Genomic DNA, 7276 nt, shown 5'->3' with positions numbered 1-7276 from the left:
TTTATCCAGACAAACATTTTAATTTTCTGATGGGAACTTCCATTTAGGCTGTAGGCTGGTTTGAGAAGTGGAATGCATTACTGGGAAGTTCAAGTTACAAAAATGCTTCTTGTGCAATTAAAATAGAATAAAACAAGCATCTAGTCCCACCTGAAACCCTGTCTTCTTAAATATAAAGAGACTCTAAAGCTTTTACTGCTTTAGTTCTACTTAGAATTATTAGTATGGATCTAGCTTAAATTATGCTTTAAATTTTGGCAGACATCACTCTTTCAAAGTTTGTCACTGTGATTGACATTGCAAAAGAACATCACAGATGTACATTTCCAAAAATATACAACATTCTGGCACTTCCTTAGGTGGAATCTGGTGCCCTCAGGAATACACTTCCCTTTATATTACTTCCCCTCCCCATTTTCTAACTTTTCTTTTCTCAAAATGTGTGTGAATCAGTTATTATACTTAGGTTTAAGGTTCACACAATCTATTTGACTGTAAACAGTCAGAAAAAGGAAACAAAACAGTTCAAAAAGAGTAAAAGGAGTTGGTTGTGTATGTTTTATTAGGATGTCTATTTTAAATATAATTGAGTTTGCAATTTTGTTATTGTGTCACCAAGTGTCGCATAGTTCTTAACATGTAAGTGCAAAACAATGAGTAATTGCTGTTTTGCTGAATAATACATCTGAGTTGCCAACGTCAAAGGTATTATTTTGTGTATTTCTAAGCAGGAACGTTAACTGCAGGTTTTGACATCTAGAATCTTTTCATGAAATACTTAGAAATAGGCCGATAAAATGACACCTGTAAAAGTAAATATAAAGATATAACCAACTTATTCTCCTTGTCCTACTTTATGCCAGAAAATTAACAATGAAATGTCACTCAATAATAGAATTATAGAGGATATAACATAAAAACAGTCATACAGAAAAATCCAAAACAACAGGAATGGAAATTAGATAGAGATAAAATAAGATACATAGGAAGACTTCTGCAATATCCTTGCAGGATATGAATGAATATATTTACCAGTATCAGCCCCCTAGTGCAGTTACCATTAATGTGCATAGTAATGAGATAAATGCATTATTTACAGGCAAAATGAATTATTTTCTCCAAGTGGCCTTTCTTTAAGTCTTCTTAAACACTAAATTTCTTCTACTTGTGCTCTGTGTTTATTTTAAAAATTAAAATAATTTTCTTATTTGGAGAAACGTGAAATGCTAATTTGATTTTGTGTAATCTTTGATGAAAATTAAGAAACCACTTAAATAGTAAGAGATTAGGATAAGTACATTTCAAGTTCATAAACGTTTTTCCTATTCATAGACTACATATAAACAGTTCAAGACAGTTTATTATGTTAAGAATTTTGACTTTTTAAAAATGGAGAGATGAAGCCAAAGGGTTTATTTTCCAATGTGGCTAGAAAATAAATGTATTAAAGAGAGTGTATAATTATATATCTAGTTTTTTCTGTAGATCTGGAAATGCCATTGTGATAAGAATATTGATAGCCTTTCCCCACTCTGTCTTGCCATGACCTAGCTTTTCCCTAATTAGTTAGAGTAAAACACACCATAATATGATGTTGCATTTGGATGGGTGCTGGGGGTGGAGGTGGTGAATCGGGCAACAGGAGACAAGGTGTCCTTTAGAAGTTGATGAGTAAAAAGACATTACAATACTGGGTCAATTGTTTTTAACACTGGTACTTCGAGAGAGTTAAACAGGTCGTACAGCGATGGGGCGTGTAAGGTAGTTCTTCAGTGTCTCCAGATTTTAATGGATGGCTTTGTTACCCTGTTTTGTATTCATCGGTTTCTTAGCACAAGTTAACCTAGTACATAAGTCAGCAGAAACCTCTGTTCTCATCTGCTTTGAGAACCCATTTCATCCCTTCTGGGAATTGTTCGATTTTATTGTGGAATTAATTCTAAAGATGGTGAATGAAAATGAAAAGTATATAGTTATGATTGCTAAGGAATATCTGCTTGCTCTCAATCAGGGCCACGAGAGTTAGTGCACTTAGAAAGGTGATGACCATCTTTGAGGTGGGAGCATGTGGCTTTCTGCTTTGCAGCCAACTGCCAGACCACAGGGGGTAGGACTTTAAAAAGTGAAGATAATCGACTTTATTCAGGGAAATATGGAGTTCTGAGCCATATCTGTTCAAAGAGAAGCACATCACTGTGCTTGGTTGTTTGGGTTTTAGCTGAGCTCTGGCACTACATATTCTTGAGATCTAAAAATAGGCAGGCTTAGCGGCCGCCTTGCAAGGTGCTTGGCGTGGGCGGTGCACAGAGGAGACAGCCGACTCTGTGACTGGCTGCGAAAGTGGTTGGGTTAGGCAGTGGCAGCGGCGAAGGCGGCAGGCCAGCCGCCGGGCAGCACGACGCCGCCCGGCGACCGCGAGCAGCCCATTCCTGAAAGCGGGCGTCTGATTGGTGTTTCCCGGGAGACCGGCTGCCTGAGCTGCCCGAGCTGGTGCGCCGGCGCGCGCGCTCCCGGGGCTGGCGCGCGCTCAGGGCTGGCGCGCGGCGGGGCGGCTGGGGGCGCGCTGCGGCCGGGGTGGCTGGCTAGGAGACTTCCAAAGTTCGCACGAGCTCAAATTCCAGTGCCCGCCCTCCAAGGCTTGGAGACCGCCGGCCGCCCGCCCCACTGCCAGAGTGGGGCCGCCAGCGTTCCAATGCCTGGCTTGCTGAGTTGCGTGTACGAGGGCCGTTCTGTGTTTTTTGATTTGTCCGCCCTTCGGCCCCTCACCAGCGACCTCGGCCCTGTCTCTGCGCCAGCTCTGGACTTCGGTTGCTTAGGAATCCCGGGAGTTGGACTTGTGGATGGGGGTGGCGTCGGGGTTTAGTCACGCCAGGGGGTCGGTTGTAGGCAGGCCTCCGCCTTCCCAGGGATCCTTCTTCAGGCAACTTGTGGTTAAGGAGCTTTTTTTGCTGAAACTGTTTCTCTAGTTCTGCCCTGGCATCTTTCCTGGGTGTGATCAATATCAGCGATAAAGATATTGTGTTTCCCCCCTCCCCCAATTTTTAGCCTAGTGAAAAGCTGCTAACGGAAATACACCCTCACCCGCACCCCACGGGGAAGATCTTGGGGGAAGAAGTTTTGTGAATCCGGAGAGGGTTTCGGTGAGCGTAAACCGCTCTGGGCCCTTCCCGAGATCAACTTGCACCTCTACCCCCATTGTCCATTAGGGACTCTGAGAGCATCTTACCCCTATCAGATTTGCTGGAAATATTAATCTCCTTGTTGGGTGGATACAGTAGAACTTGTTCAGTGATTACTTTAAAAAGAGATCTGGGTCTTAAGCACTTACTAAAGCCAGTTAATAACATCATGCATGGACATTTAAACTTGTTGTAAGTTGCAGAGAGGATTAGTGGGAAGTCACGCTGTGCGCAGCTAATGATACCATCTTAACTCTAACGGGACTAAATCCACCTCGCCCCGCGCAGGTCTGGCTCTGCGGCCCTCGGGTGGGGCTGGGAAAGAGGAGGGGTGTTGGAGGAGCGCAAGAAGGGTGGAAACAGGAGGAACCGTCCTGGCCCCCCTTCAGGTGATGGTTCCTCGTCCTGGGAGGCTGAGGGCGGTCCTGCTAATGGGTGGGCACAAGCACCGGGACTAGGGCCCAGGCTTCCGGGTGTATACGGACTCGCCACAGCCCACGGGCTGTGTTCTAGTGACTGTGCTTTAGTGATACTGAAGGGCACTTGCCTGTATGTTGAAACAGGTTTGATTCCATTAACCAGTGGGTGCACCAAGGTCTGTTGCAAGCTCAGGTGAGGGTGAGGGATTCCTAAGGTGGTCGATTTTTGCTGCCGATCGATTTTTATTACAAAGGCCATTTACTTTCAGTTCTTTTTCAAAAGTAGTCAAGCTCAGTATTTCACAGGTAAATTTCGAGCATATTATTAACAACTTTCTGTCATAGGCTTGCACAACTCGTTTCAAACTGATTATTGTTGTAAGGCAGTTTGCGACTACTTTATGACAGGGCCAATTAGAAATCATCTTGGGAAAATGCTTCCAAAATGCTGCGTTACTAAAACACTCACATAACAATATTCATTTGGTTCTGTCACTAAGTAGCTGTCTGACGGATTTCTTGTGTTCTCTGAGTTTCTTTTAATAGTAACTGGCCCTGGGAAAACAAGCTACAGAAAAATTTTAACTGCAACCTGGCTCTTGGAGGTTTTTGTTTTTGTTTAGCTTCAAATTCAAACTTGACAAGGTTAAAATGTTTATGTCTTAATTGCTAGTGGGAGATTTGGAAATAACTATAGATACGAATCACTTTAATAATTGGTGAAAACCTGTAAATAAACCACTTGGGGAAAGAGATGTGTGTAAAAAATATTAATAAATAAACACTTCTCAATCCGTCCGTGAAAAATGACTTGCAGAATATTGCACAGGATGTCTCTTAAATCTTTGTCTTTCAGAGAAAAAAATAAAATCTATGTACATATATAACCCCTCCCCCCAATACACACACACAGATATAGATATGAGTGAGATTTACTGGAATGGAAGAATTTCTAACAAGTATGATTAAGAAATATTTTCACTGAATAAATATCTCAAACATAATTAATTTATGTATTTATCAAACCTGCTGTAATGAAAAAACTTCCTATAATTCCTTTGGAGCCAATGCCTTCGTGAAGACAATAATAGATTTAATATCATTGAAATTCAGAATCCATGGACTTACTTCCTGTCGGGGCCAGGTCTCTTGTATAGTAATAATAGAAGTGTACTTAGTTCTTATTTTTAATTCAGTGAGAATTATGAAGGTATCTGAAACTGTTGCATGAATTTAATAGTCTTTGAGAGGAACTCAAATCATGGATTTTAAGCCTTATTTTTAGAAAGCACATAGTTTGTACATAGTAGCTGCTCAATATATATTATTTTAATGTATTGAATTATCCTTGAAATATATAATCTATATACAAAGTTAAATTAGCATTGGCTGATGGGAGTTTTAAAGTTTAGGATGTTGAACAGTCTGTGGAATAGCTTGAAAACTGTTTAGGAGATTTAAATATGAAGTTATCACCATGACTCATTCATGGCAAGTGGGTTTGAAAAGAAAGGAAGAAAAATAATTTGCTAGGTCTTCATCTTTAGAGTTTGTAGTATATGCCTCTTGGGTGTTTATGGTGGTGAAAATGCCTAGACAGCAAGGAAGTAGGAATTAATCGATAAATTCATATTTGCCTTGTCATATAAAGTAACGCTTATGACAATTTGTGGATACTTAGATTTATTAATTTTTTATATTTAAAAAATAAAAAGTTTAGCTCTCCCCAAATAAGGTTAGAAATTGTTGAGTAGCTTAGATTTTCACACTAAAGACTCATGCTCAATTATAGTCTAAAATTTGAATTTGCAAATAGACATGGGACTCCAGTGATTCAAACGGCACAGTACAAATACTGCATATATTTCTGCCAAATTTGTCCCAGATGGACTAGCTGCTAAGGAAGAATCCATAGCATGACTGAGCTAACAGAAAGCTACCTTTCCAATAGGTAATCCCTCCATTTGCACGCTGTGCTCATTGACAAAGGAGAAAACTTGAATTTCTGTCATTTTTCTGGACTTCAGCCTTAAGGTCTATATTGTCAGTTCAAAATGTATGATGTGAACAATGTTTTTGGTTAACCAGTAATTATTATTAAGGCAAAATTATTTTCTTAGCTAATAGAAATAGAAATCTGGCTGTATTTAAGTTAAATTTAACTAGCTCCATTTTATTAGAGATTGTCTAATTTTGATTTTTCAAATTGTATTTTATACCATAAAGAGCCCTTCTGTGTAAAGTGCAGTTTGAAAAGAGAAAAATATTTATGCTTTTATCATTTTAAGTGATCAGATACTGCAGTGGTAGATAGAATATCATGTGCATCAATACATTATTAACTTAATCTAATGCTCAGTCATTACCACATTCATGGGTGTCTTTCTGATATCTCTCCAGTCCACTGGATTTTGAAGTGTGATTATGTAAATTTTCTACTGATAAATAAATGACTATAATTGTACTTGAAATACCACTCAAATTCTTAAGACCATGGCATCTATATAATATATTATGCATTCCTTAATTATTTATCAAGACTAATTCAAAATAACTGTAGGGTAAAGCATACATTTATTTTTAAATAGCCATCCCCTTCCCCAATTCTTTCTGTACCAGGTTAAAAAATAACCCAGATGGTGAAAATATGGAGAGATGAGAAAAGGGTTGATGAGTAGAGTGAGTTAGCAGCGAGTTTATCCTTCAAGGAAATATCTGTGGTTTGCCTGATAATACTATCACCCTGATGCAGTTTTTGTGGCATGTGATCTTAATGCCAGTTCAGTAGAGGTATTTTGTTGACAGAAGAAATCATGTTTATATGTTAAACATTAGTGTAGAAAATTCCTCACCATTCCTGGACAAGGAAAAAGGGAAAAGTTAGCAAACAAAAACATTTTACCCATGGGTATTTTTTAAAGTTATTTCATAAACATAGTAGGGAAATTGTAATCTTGAGTCATAAAATTTGACTAAGGGTTACACAGTCAAGTGATACTAGAATTAATGTATGGCTATCCTTCATTTAATTACAGCTATAGAAAATCACAATAACCGAATGGTGCCTTTTCATTGTTTAGCACTGCAAGGCTGTATTCAGAACTCTTGTTGCACTGTGCCTTTAAAAGAAGCGTGCGTGTGTGTTTTACCTACATAAATTCTAATTGCAGAATCCACTCTAATCACCATGTAGAAATCATCTGAAACCTCATAAGTTCATGAGCTACACACTTTTCTTTTTTATTCTGCAGACCACACCTTATCTGGTTGCTAATGAAATACAGGAGATTGATTGCAGAAAATCTTCAAGGGAATATTTGCTGTACCACATATAGTAAGCTCCATTTGGTGCATTAGCATTTAGCCATTTTATGCAAATTTAGAGAAAATGACTCATGTATATGATTTAATATGCATCAGCGATAACTCATACCACCCTTATAAGAAAAAAGAAATTAAAAATTCATTAGAAAACTAGACTAGTGTCACTACATGGTTAAAACATTATTAAAGCATATTTCAATGTTTTGCTTACACTAGTGTTCTCATCATGGTGCCACCATTTCATGACAAAGGCCGTAGAGGAGAAAACATTCAACTTAAAATGTCTGCTGGCACACATCGCTGGATTTGTGTGTCACTAAACAATGAGCGAGCATAGTCTTGAATACCAACTAT

The sequence above is a fragment of the Mesoplodon bidens genome, assembly GCF_964165515.1.
Source record: "Mesoplodon bidens genome assembly, chromosome: 4".
Taxonomy (NCBI): Eukaryota; Metazoa; Chordata; class Mammalia; order Artiodactyla; family Ziphiidae; genus Mesoplodon; species Mesoplodon bidens.
This window is presented reverse-complemented; position numbering follows the sequence as displayed.